The 13,099-nt window shown below is 42.5% G+C and overlaps 1 protein-coding gene across 1 annotated transcript in view; it reads left to right on the top strand.

Moving 5' to 3' along the window:
* The window catches only part of UBTD2 (ubiquitin domain containing 2), a 96,359-nt gene that overhangs the window by 20,406 nt on the left and 62,854 nt on the right, over positions 1-13,099 (top strand). The window lies entirely within an intron of this gene.

The following is a 13,099-nucleotide window of genomic DNA, read 5'->3' as shown; positions in this document are numbered from 1 at the left end:
CAATAGAAGTGCAGAGAGAAGTCTTCATAGCACTCTCAAATGTATTTGATGTGTAATACAGTCAGCTGAGGTCTACTATTTGGAAGGAAGTCTGCTCTCTCTGGCAATGAAACACCTTGAGGCTAGAAAACCAGTGAAGACAGCAGCTGTTCTAGCAATAGAATCACAAATGCATTTTTGAAGGAGCAAAAAACAGAGTACTAAAATGTGACGATATATGGAAATACTAAAGCGGAATGTCATGTCACTCCAGCTGTGTCTAATTTTTATGTATTCTTCTCTTTGGACGTGTGATGTTACGTCTTGAAGTGTTTTGTAAATGGATCTTGCATTCCCCCCCCCCCCCCATGAGGCATATGATTCATAACAATGCAGATGAATCTCTTTGTTTCAACTGGCTTAATGCTGTGTACTAATGGAGTCATTTAAAATCAGATTTGGGGGTTGAAAGTGGTTTAGCAGAGCTGGTGCAAACACCTGCTCTGAAACAGAACTTGAGTCACTTCTCAGTGGTAGTGGTTTGGGGAGATGCAAAATCTACTTTGTTTCTTTTTCCTGTATTTTTTCCTCTTAGAAATTCAGCCTAATATATTTCAGACTGTTACCACTGAAAGCAAATCAGGATGCCAGGCAACAGCAACTAAACAGGCATAGTTTAGTATGTTCCCCAGGGAGCACTGAGATCTAGCTCTCAGAACCTTCTAACAGTCCCTGGGCCAAGAGAAGCCAGGTTGAAGGCTACTAGGGAGCAAGCCTTCTCAGTAATGGCCCCGCGTTGGTGGAACCACCTTCCAGAGATGATACGAGCCCTGCGGGACCTGAATCAATTCCGCAGGGCTTGCAAAACATTTCTTTTCCAGCTTGCTTTTGAAACAGAACCTGATTAACTTGACGTGCGGCCACCTAGCCATCTTGTGGATATTATGACTTACAGTATTTTAGCACCCATTTTATTATATTTTATCTATTTTAAATAATTTATTATGTAATTGATTGTATTTGAGACTGTTTGCATTGTTTTATTGAATCATGGAATTCCATGTCTGTGAGCCGCCCTGAGCCCGCCTTTGGCGGGGGAGGGCGGGATATAAAAATAAAATAATAATAATTATTATTATTATTATTATTATTATTATTATTATTATTATTATTATTATTATTATTATTATTATAGTGGAGAACTGTTGAGCTAAAGAAAGAGGGCCACACCTCTGAATTCATGGGCACACGTTAATACCCTCTCACCAGAGCCAGTTTGGTGTAGTGGTTAAGTGCGCGGACTCTTATCTGGGAGAACCAGGTTTGATTCCCCACTCCTCCACTTGCACCTGCTAGCATGGCCTTGGGTCAGCCATAGCTCTGACAGAGATTGTCCTTGAAAGGGCAGCTGCTGTGAGAGCCCTCTCCAGCCCCACCCACCTCACAGAGTGTCTGTTGTGGGGGAGGAAGGTAAAGGAGATTGTGAGCCACTTCGGAGGGGAGGGCAGGATATAAATCCAATATCTTCACCTACCTCACAGGGTGTCTGTTGTGGGGGGAGGAAGGGAAAGGAGATTGTGAGCCGCTCTGAGACTCTTCGGAGTGGAGGGTGGGATATAAATCCAATATCTTTATCTACCTCACAGGGTGTCTGTTGTGGGGGAGGAGGGGAAAGGAGATTGTGAGCCACTCTGAGACTCTTCGGAGTGGAGGGCAGGATATAAATCCAATATCTTCATCTACCTCACAGGGTGTCTGTTGTGGGGGCAGAAGGTAAAGGAGATTGTGAGCCGCTCTGAGATTCTTCGGAGTGGAGGGCGGGATATAAATCCAATATCTTCATCTACCTCACAGGGTGTCTGTTGTGGGGGGAGGAAGGGAAAGGAGATTGTGAGCCGCTCTGAGACTCTTCGGAGTGGAGGGCGGGATATAAATCCAATATCATCATCATCTTCTTCTTCTTTAATGGTGATATGCCCAAGCTAGCCTAATCTTGTCAGATCTTAGAAGCTAAGCAGGGTTGACCCTGGTTAGTATTTGGGTGGGAGATCACCAAGGATTACCAGGGTCTCTACACAGAGGCAGTCAATGACAAACCACATCTGAACATCTCTTGCCTTGAAAATCCTATGGGATCTCTAAAAGTCAACTGTGACTTGATGGCACAAACAAAACTTCACCAGTACAAAGTACTGGCTCTGAGGGGGGTGTTTCTCAAAAGTTTTGAGGGGAAAATTAATGGAAATAGTGCAACCTTACATGAAGAAAGCACTACCTGTCACAGATAAATCCAAAAATATAGGGAAACAATTGCTGGTCTTGAATACAAAAGATAATAGTAGATGTATCTTTGACGATATTCCTTGCTGGTTATCTGCTTACTTTTGTAAAGCCAATAAAGGCTCAAATAATTGCCTGCCTATATGCATAAAATCAGTTGAAGTTATTAGTGTATTCTGGGTGCTTTCAGACACTCCTTTAGTTCCGACATAGGCACGTTTCCCATTCGGATTTCCTGAGCACGTTCAGACTTCCACATCTGTTACTTGGTAGCAACTCATAGTCATCCCAACCTGCCCCGGATTGTTCCTGCTTGGTGCGGCATACAATCGGGTTATTTCTGTCTGAACGGCTCATCTGCGATGCAGTCGGTTTGCACTTCCCTCAAACTGCGACCGTTTCTGGCGCCATTATTAACAGACGAATTAATGCGTGCGCATGACCACATAACCGTTTAGCAGAGTTTTGCATTTTCCCTGTCAATACAGGCTACACGGGAGCAGAATCTTTCTTTTTTAGAGGAATTGGAATATAATATCCCCATTATGTGGGATCTCCATGTGTCAAAGTCCCACTTCTCCCTGAAAGTAGTTCTCTGCTGATCGACAGTTTGAATGCGTCTAGCTAGGCTTCTCTCCCCCCTCCCCTCACGAGGATCCCTTCCCACAACAGCTGTTTTTCAACTGCACGAGATGCATTGCAACTACCTCGGGCTTTTTTTTTTTTCCAACACACGCACTGAAATTGTCATTCTCCAGGAAACGCTCCGGCTTCCCCACACACGCTCTTCCAAAAGTTTAATTGCATCCTTTAGCTCGCTCTGCAATAACAGAACATCATCCAGATTCGACTCTCTTTTTAAAAAGGTTTTGGAAAGGGCTGCTTTTCTTTCTTGGAAAGTGATCCGTCATCAACAATAACACTAATAACAGGAGGTGGGGGGAGGGTTGCAGGAGGCATGGAAAGCAAGAAAGCCCTCCCCGCTGCCCGGGGTCTGAACCCAAGTCCTTTCCCCTCACCCTCCATCTACAAATGTCTTGAGTCCTTGAGCAACCATATCGACAAAGAGATTGCAACCCCACACACACACACAGGAGGTGTGTGTATGTGTGTGTGCGTGTTGGGAGGGGGGGGAGAAAAAGGGAATTGGGGATGCTGCTTTTAACTGAGGTTGCAACGTGCAATCCAACTAATGGTTCGTAGGGAAAGAGGCAATCGGGATCTCTTCATCTCCCCCCCCCCCCCCCAGTTTGTGCGCGTGTTTGCTTCTCTCTCTGCTCCAGGTTTTGCCGGAACTTGTTATTTCAAGCACAAGGAAGAAGTGATACTGGTCTGCTGCAATGTCTGATCATTCGAATACGGGACTAGTGCGAGACTGCTCTCTTTCAGGAGTGGTCGTCTGATCAGAAATGTGCCGATACAAAATTGGGCGGTTCATATTGGAGCATGATGCATCTGCTTTTAGTGTAACGTCTGACTGCACTCTCTGTGTAGTATATTCTGTGTAAAGTCTATGTAAAAGGTTGTCTTTATTTAGAATAGTTCTGTGCTAGGCCTCATAGTGTAGCTAGACCTCATTCTGTGCTAGATCTCATAGTGTAGTCAGTCCCCTGTGCAAGTACCAGTCATTTCCAATTCTGGGGTGATGTAGCATCACGATGTTTTCACGGCAGACTTTTTACGGGGTAGTTTGCCATTACCTTCCCCAGGCATCTACACTTTCCCCCCAGCAAAGTGGGTATTCATTTTACCAACTCTAAGTACCACCCACCATACCTCTGAAAGTGGGGGCATAAAGAGACCAGAGCTTGAGAGGCAGCTCTTTACTAGCAGGCTTGAGTGTATGATACAATAGTCCTTTAGGTATCCATGTAGAGCCTTGAATGTAAAACAAGCACTTTGGATTGTGCCTGGAAACAGATGAGTAGCCAGTGCAGATTTTTCAGTACAGGGGTGATAAGATCCCTGTAATCGACCCCTGGCATAGCCTAGCCACTGCATTTTAGGCCTCAAGTTTCTGAACTATTTTCAAAGGCAGCCCCAGATAGAGTGCATTAATAGTGATTTTACTTGGATGTGACCAGAGTATGGATTGTTGAGGCCAGATCACACTTTTTGGGGAATGGCTGTAGCTGGTGAACCAGCTGAAGGAGACCTGACACATACACACACACCAACTTTATGCAGGATCCAGTCAGATCTGACAGAAATTTTGTCAGGCCAGACTATGTGTGCCATAAAACGTAACACCAGGTACCAGAGATACAAACTTTGTTAAAACACACACACAGGCAAACCCAATTAATTGTATTATTTTTTAAACTCAGAATACAAACATGCTTAAAACATTAACAGTCTTTACAGTGTTTCTTTTATTTAACAGTCTTTGATAATTAACGCCTTGCTCTGAATTATGGCATCAAAATCTGGAGTCAGCACCTGTGCCGTTGCAATTTTGAGTATGCTGTTTAGGTATGTATTTGTAAGCTGAGAACATACTTTTGATTCATTGTGATTTATTTCAGAAAAGAGCTGTTCACAGATGTTCGTTGTCCAAAACATAGACAGAATTTTAGAAGCAAAAGCTTTTAAAGTTGGTCTGATTTGGACCCCAAAACTGGTAAAATTTCCTAATGCCAGCTTCAGAAAGCTTATCCTTCAGTACTGTATCATGTTGCTCTCCCACATACCTGTGACTTATAGCATCCTTTTATTGGTACATGAGGAGCAGGGTGAATGTCCCATATTGTTGACTACTGACTCATTATGTGTAATCAGTTTGGTTATATGCGCTGCTGAAGTCAGCACTGCTGTGTGTAATCCATCTTGAGTATGTCTCCCACCTTAGAGAAACTTTTCCTATCCATCACTCCACCCCCCACCCCCTGAATAAATAACCCGGGGTCATCTTACCTCTGAAAATACACTTCCCCGCTACACTAGGAACTGGAGTCACCACCCGCAACACTTGCTCAGTCCACCAGAAAAATCACGAACCCTCCACAGATTCACCAGCCACCTGTAAATGACCAGAACTCCTAAATCAGCTCTTTTCTCCCACCACCTCTGCGTGATTCATCCACACCAATTCACTTTCCTCCAAATCTCAAGTCTGTTCTCACTAACCACTCCTTTCCTTGCACTTTAGTCCCACTTAGAGACCTGACCTTCCGCAGAGACACACAGATACACCGTGGTGCTGAGGTTCAAGCATGGGGGCTAACAACTGAGTTTTATAAGCCCCACTTTATAAGCCCAGCTTTATAAGCCCCACTTTGCTGGGTGACTTTAGGCCAGTTGTTCTTGCAGCCTAACATGCCCTGCACAGTTGTAAGAACAAAAACACTGATGGGGAGAATGATATTTGCAAGTTGCTTTGGTCCCCATTTGGAGGGAAAAGCAAGGTACTAGAAAATAAAAAGCACAGTTCCCATCACACATCCCATTCCTACACATCCCCTAATGCTGGCTAACTTCCTTCTCACTTTTCTTTCACGCCTTCCTCCCTCTTTTTCCTACCTGTTCTTTCTCTGTATCTCTGTCTTTCTGTCTTTTTATTTAATTCTGCAACCACACACACTAAATAATGCACTTTCCATTAGGGTTGCCAGGTCCAATTGAAGAAATATATGGGGACTGTGGGGGTGGAGCCAGGAGACATGGGGGGGGGGGTTGGAGCCAGTAGCAAAGTTGTGACAAGCATAATTGAACTCCAAAGGGAGTTCGGGCCATCACTTTTAAAGAGACTGCATACCTTTTAAATGCTTTCCCTTCATTGGAAGTAATGAAGGATAGGGGCACTTTCTTTATGGGCTCATAGAATTGGATCCCCTGGTCCAATCTTTTTGAAACTTGGAGGGTGTCTTGAGGAGAGGCACTGGATGCTAAGCTGCAGATATGATGCCTCTACCTCAAAAAACAACTCCCCTGGAGCCTCAGCTACCCATGGATTAATTCTCTATTATATCCCATGGGAATCAGTCTCCATAGGGAATAATGGAGTGCCCAGCAGACATTCCCGCCCCTCCAGCTTTCTGATTACCCTGAAGCTGGGGGAGGGCTCCAAACTGGGAGATCCCCTGCCCCCATCTGGGAACTGGAACCCTACTTTCAGTCCACTTCCAATTGGATTTTACTGTGTGAACTGGCAAAATCCAGGATGTCAATTTTATTAATTTTACTAATTTTATTAATTTTAGAATTTTAATTAATTTGTTAAATTAGTTATTACTTCGAACATTATTGTACTCAATGTATTAATTTAATGTTGTTAGCCGCCCTGAGCCTGCTTCGGTGGGGAGGGCGGGATACAAATAAAATGAATGAATGGGGTGGAAAGTGCTTTGAATCTGGATTGAAACTGAATTATTTAATGTATGTGATTGCAGCCTCTTTCTGTCTACCTTCCTTCCTTCCATATCTCTTTCTCTCACTCTTTTCTCTCCATCTTTTTCCTACCGTTCTTTCTCTGTCTCTTTCTTTTTCTTTCATTCTTCCTTCCTTCCTGCCACCTACGCATTCGTCACCCCCCTCTGGAATATTTTTCTAGAGCCTTTTGTATGTCTTCCTACAGTGGGCTTTACTTGCTAGTTAAAAAAAAATAAATGAGTAAAAAGGAGCTGTTAAAAGGTTTATTATAGCTGTGACGATTGCAAAAGAAAAGCAGATTTTGAAGGCTGCTTGTTTCTGAGAATCTGGGAGATTAGGAGTTAATCTGCCCTTGAGTGACGAGTTAATGTGATTAGTTTCTTTACCATGTTCTTTGATGGGCCAGTACCAGCTGAGGGAAATTTTAACATCAGCTGTTCTGATGGGAAACAATCGTCGTTTTTTTTAACAATCTTTGTAAGTCATATATCTGTCATATATCAGTATTTCTGACAGTTAGTCAGAAAGGGCTTTCTGAAGACAGAAGAGAAGAGACTACTTTGCCCTAACAATATTTAAACTACCCTGAGGAAGGATTTTTATTCTAGCCCAGGAAGCTAAGAGAACAGCTTTTCTCAGACCATAGTACTGGTTGATTTGGCAAGAGTTGACTGGCAGTTAGATGGAAACTCACAATCAAGCTTAATAGGAAGGGTTATTATTGCTTCTTAGAGAAAAGAAGAATGGTTCCTTCCAGTCAATAGGGGTAGCTCTGAGGAGAACCTTGGTCGGTAATAGAGAATAAGCTTTGGACAACCTCAGGAGTTAGTAGAAAGCTGTAACATCTGAAATGAGAAACCAGATTTCCAAGGAGAGAACTCTAGGAACTATAAACAATAACTTTTCCAAGAAAACATTATTAAGAACCGTATTAATGCTGAATTATACTATGAAAAATGCCTCTCACTGTAAAGAACTAAAAACCTTGAAACTAAATTTCAGATACACTCTCTTGTATGATCTAAAATCTCTGTTCTGTATGTAATCTAAAGTTTTACACCAGCTTTCCTCATCCTTGACAATATCCTGTATCTATATATCTAATTTTCAGCAGTCCCCTCTGTCTGTAGATACTTATTTCTGCAAACAGAAGACACACTACCCCCCAACAGGTTTTTCTGCATACTCAGGGGACTCCATGGATCTGCAGAAATTTTTTTTTTAAAGTTTTTTAAAACTTGAGGAAGGTTCAACCCCCTCCGCCCCCCGTACCTTTTGATATCTTTTGAAATGGCTACTGCAGGAATCTACTCCAGAAGGACCCACCACATCAACAGAGATAGACCGACTGATGATAGCTAGAGAGAGACAGAGATGGAGAGAGAGATAAAGAGCGGAAGAGGGGAGGAAGCCAAAACAACTGGAGTGGGATTGGGGAGAATTCCTCCTGCAGTGTGAATGGCTAAATAGCAGTGGGACATTTTACAGTCACCTTAGGTATAAAGAACGCTAACTACTTAGCATGCTTTAGCAGATACCAGTATACTTTATAGAAGCAACTATCTGATTTCACTACTGCTCTACCAAGAGGGGGGCATAATGGTTGCCAAACAAGTAAATTCCATGAAGCATAATCTTGAAACCTTCACTGAAACACATCTGCAGTTGCCTTGAGATGGCATTCTTGGCTTAAGTCAGCTTCGCTCACCCAAGACACAAAGACAGCTGTTGAAGACCTCTCCTTCGATGGAACTAGCCTTTTTCATTCTACTATGGATGCTGTGCTTCAAGACATTGACAAAAATCTGAAGGCCCCATGTAATCTCAGCATCCAATCCGCAGCCAAATCTTACAAACCCAAGTCTTGGTCCAGGTCTTGGTCGAGGCGCAGTTCTATCAGAAGCTCTCCAGACTCTTCTTGGAGGTCCCAATGATCCTCCTACCAGAACAAATCCAAGTTCCAGAGACAGCAGCAACAGTCTTGTTCCAAGCCTTCCAAGAGCACACCAAACAGAATCTTTGATTCTTTAGAAGTTGGCCCACCGGACTCCACTACCCAGTTGTCTCGTACCCGCCTCTACCTCTGTTTAACTCCTGGCAATTTATTACAACAGACAAGTGGGTACTTTCTATCATAGTCAAAGGGTATGCAATCAAGTTTCAGCATCTTCCACTCAATCCTTGGATCGTTCTCACCCTCACATCTCTCAGAGAGGAAGTCATCACTTTTATGAACAATGAGGCTATAGAACCTGTTCCAAGAGCAGAGCGGGGTCTTGGTTACTGACAAAACCAAGTTTGTTTGGTTTTTACTGACAAAAGCATGCTTGGTTGCATAGTATCAGCCGCTGCCTAACAGCTTCCCCAGCAGGCAGGAGAGAGGAGTGGTCGGTCTCTGTGTCTCTGTCTCTTTCGCTCTCTGTCTCTCTCTGAATTAAATAGAAGGGAAACTAGAGGGCCAAATATGCTAGCTAAAATGTATGCTCATTTTAAGAATGTTTAACATTTGCTTGGACTTGATATCTATAGTGTTTTGAAGCCATGTTTTTAGGTAGGGGGTATCCTTTGCAGCAGTGTAAGCAGGTAACACAAATAAATACTTTCACTTGCTATAAAATTTATACAAAGACACCAAATAAATTTCCTTTGATTGCTCTTTCAAAGTATAACATAACATTTTAATTATGTAAGGAATGGAAAAGATGAAGGGTTCTGTTTTTTCTAGCCCTACAGACTAACCTAGCATGAATAGCAACAGTGAGTAATTAAGGAAGGGACGGTGGCTCAGTGGTAGAGCATCTGTTTGGGAAGCAGAAGGTCTCAGGTTCAATCCCCGGCATCTCCAACTAAAAAGGGTCCTGGCAAGTAGGCGTGAAAAACCTCAGCTTGAGACCCTGGAGAGCCGCTGCCAGTCTGAGAAGACAATACTGACTTTGATGGACTGAGGGTCTGATTCAGTATAAGGCAGCTTCATATGTTCATATGTTCAATTGAACCTGTTTCATATGGCCAAACAATCACCTGCTGAGAAAGTTTGATCCAGATTTTTCCCATTCCCTTTAAGTACCAGTACTCATTAAGTACCATTGCTTCTCTTCTGGTATTATAGCAAGCTAATGGTGGTGAATCAAACTAATATTGCTTTCCAATCTGAAATTGATTAATCAGAGATCTTAGCACTAATCATGATCTAGTTTAAAAGTAGTTAAACTCTAAAGTCCTTTCAAGAAATCCTGATCTGAAGAGCACACTGTCCATGCTGAAATGAAACATGGTTTTTCTGAGATTTCTCCTGTTCAAATTCAGATTTTAGCCTGCTAGATGTGATTATACCTCTTAAGACTGAGAAGAGGAATCCTGATTTGCTGCAAAAAGCTGATGATCATTCTCTTCCTAATAACATTTCCCCCTGTCCTTGACAGTACAATATAGACAACTGGATTTAATGAGCCATGACCCCAAGGCACTTCCCCGCTTTCCTACAGCAGCCCCCATAATCGCCAAGACACCTGCGGTTATGGAAGCACCTGTGGCTAGGCTGAAGTGAGGAGGGAAAATCAAGCAAAATTGTTCCACCTCCATCTTCTGGCAGAGTTAGAACTGGCAGATTTCCCCGGCTCCAGGATTTGCTTTTTGTTGGTCTAGTATCCATATATAATTTGTTGAAATAATCACCAACAATATTTATTTAATGAATACTGTACAACTAACTGTTGTTTCCTTTGGCCTGCCTCAGCTTACTTGTCCTCTGCAGCATGTGAAAGAAACTGGTGTTTGGAAACATTAAGAGTTAAAAAAAAAACAAGCCAAAGAGTAGAAAAGCTTGTTTTAGTCCATGCGCACCTTCTAGAGATAAAAATGAAAGAATGGGAACAGTTGATCTTTCAAAACAGATTCTGATTTTAAAAACTTGACTGTGGTTGTGAAGGACATATTTATTTTGCATATTTACTGGTTCATTTGGCTAATTTTGTACACAATGCCCATGGCGCTTACTGTGTATGGTTATGTTCAGTAAAGGTTATTCTAAAGTTTAATTCAGGGGAAAGTGGTGCAGATGTCTGCTATATCCCCCGTACCCTCATCCAGCAGTCCCCCAATGTTCCCTCTAAACTTCAGAGTCTTGTGAGTAAAAATTCTCCTTTGTGGTATTAAAGCTGTGAGCTAATGCATAAATGATTGTGCTCTGAGGCCATTTTTTCCTGAACTAAGACAAAAATGAGTAAGCTGGAGACTAAAAATCTGTGAGCTAGCTCACGCTAACTCAGCTTAGAGGGGACACTGCTTTTGACCCCAGGAAAGTTTATTTTCATTGTGATAGCTATGTAGGATGGAAGGCTGCAAAAATCTCTTTCCTTTCTCTGTCTTCCACAAGCATGGCTCTGTTGATGGAATAGGAGCAGTGTTGCCCCCTCTCATTGCAGCCACCTAACTGATACGGCTGTTAATCCATGTGGTTTCCTTGACCCCCCAGAATCAACTCCCTGGGATTGGAAGTGACTGCTGTGGAGATGGGCTGAACACAGCAAACATCCATCTCTGCCAGTGCCTTCTCATTACAGGCTGCTGGAGCCAACCTAGTATCCAGATTTACTTTTGGTACTTAATATTGTGATCTGTTTGGCTGCAAACAGACACAGTGCAGTGTTTCAAATAGGTAAACACAATTTGAAAGAGGGATTACTTTTTCAGAGTTCGTGTGCGTTCAGAATGTGCATATTCAGCGTTGCTTCTTAGCTGGAGTGTGTATTTTATATCTGTAAATACATAAACATAGCATTCCGTTCTATATTTTCCAGTAATACTTTACGAGGAATACATTGGTAGACCTTGCTCGGTTCCCATATAGTAATGTTTCTTTATTCAGCTTCAGTACAAAAAAGACTATGCTCATAATTTTAGAGAAGCAATAAATGTATATTAGCTGTCTAGAAGGATATTGTTTTCTTTAATGCAGGTGAAAAGAATCCACACTCTTCTGTGCTTGAATTCCGATTGCTTTCGGATAACATGATACACAGACATCCAGCTTTTTTAAATTAAGATTCACATGCAGGAGTGTATATTCTTAGTTGATGGTGGATCTTGCATCTGTCCTTGAGGTTTCAGTAACAATTCAGTACAAATCTGTTAATTTAGCCTTTTAACCTGGAAATTGCAAACTTCTAGGTTTGATGTTGCCTTTATGTCACTGTGCCAAGGTGATTGGTGGGAGCAGGGAGGATGATAACTGAGCCTCAAACTGCCTGTAGATAGGTGTGAAAGAATGTCACCGAATGCAGCCTTGACATTTGAGGAGCAGAGAGAATACATTATACTGGCATTATACATTCAACATGCAGTCTTTTTGCAGCTTCGGGTGGTCAGCATTGCGCATGCAGAGCAGAACCTCTGTGTTGGTCTCACAGTGGCAGAGATGTGTTCAGAGATTACAGGGACACGGCTGTCGCAGAAATCAGAACAGCAGGTTGTGCTTGGGGAGGGACGGTGGCTCAGTGGTAGAGCATCTGCTTGGGAAGCAGAAGGTCCCACGTTCAATCCCTGGCATCTCCAAAAAAGGGGTCCAGGCAAATAGGTGTGAAAAACCTCAGCTTGAGACCCTGGAGAGCTGCTGCCAGTCTGAATAGACAATACTGACTTTGATGGACCCAGGGTCTGATTCAGTATAAGGCAGCTTCATATGTCCATATGACGTTGATTTTTTTTTTTAATAAGTGAGTTGAAAGCTTGTGCAGACTATCCTGTTAACAATTTAACTGAACATGGAGCATAATTGTCCTAAAACGCTGGGGTTTTTTTTAACTAAGGCAAAACATTTACCATGCATATACTCTTAGAAATATAATTTTTTCACATGGGTATTTTGTTAAAACAGATGTTTGTTTTGGGCTCCTATAAAATGCAGATAGACCTTAAGCTAGAGAGTCTGTCAGCTGAAATTCCCCTCTTCAGGTTTGTGCCAGTCTTCTAATTAAGTGATGAGCTCAAATAGCTGAAGCAGGCTGTTAATGACATTTAGTTAATTGGCTAACGTGAGATGTGATCCCTACCACTAAATGTCACAGTGAGATGAATGGAATGAAGTATTTAGCTGAAGCCGGTGGATCTGGTCTAGGAGAGCTAGGAGGTGATGTGTGGTAACGCTTTTGGACCTTCACAGCCGTGCAATGCTACTGTCTGTTTGCAGTAGTAAAATAGTAATGATATTTTGGAAGCTTGTGCAGTGTTACACGTTCCATTCCTGCAGCTTTTGTGCTAAGGACCCCATTCAGTAGATGAACAGAAGTAACGCACACTATGAAGGATATATTCCAGATCCACATCTGTCCTCTCAAAGATTAACTCTGCTATGGAAGGGATAAGAATTGTCCAGCAAGGGAACAAGCTAGTAGGTTTAGAAGCCTGTGGGGACATATGGGACGAGACAGTACTTTAGATACGTCAGTCTTAGTCCATAAAGGGTTTTTCAAGG

The sequence above is a fragment of the Heteronotia binoei genome, chromosome 5 (assembly GCF_032191835.1).
Source record: "Heteronotia binoei isolate CCM8104 ecotype False Entrance Well chromosome 5, APGP_CSIRO_Hbin_v1, whole genome shotgun sequence".
Classification (NCBI taxonomy): domain Eukaryota; kingdom Metazoa; phylum Chordata; class Lepidosauria; order Squamata; family Gekkonidae; genus Heteronotia; species Heteronotia binoei.
This window is presented reverse-complemented; position numbering and strand designations above follow the sequence as displayed.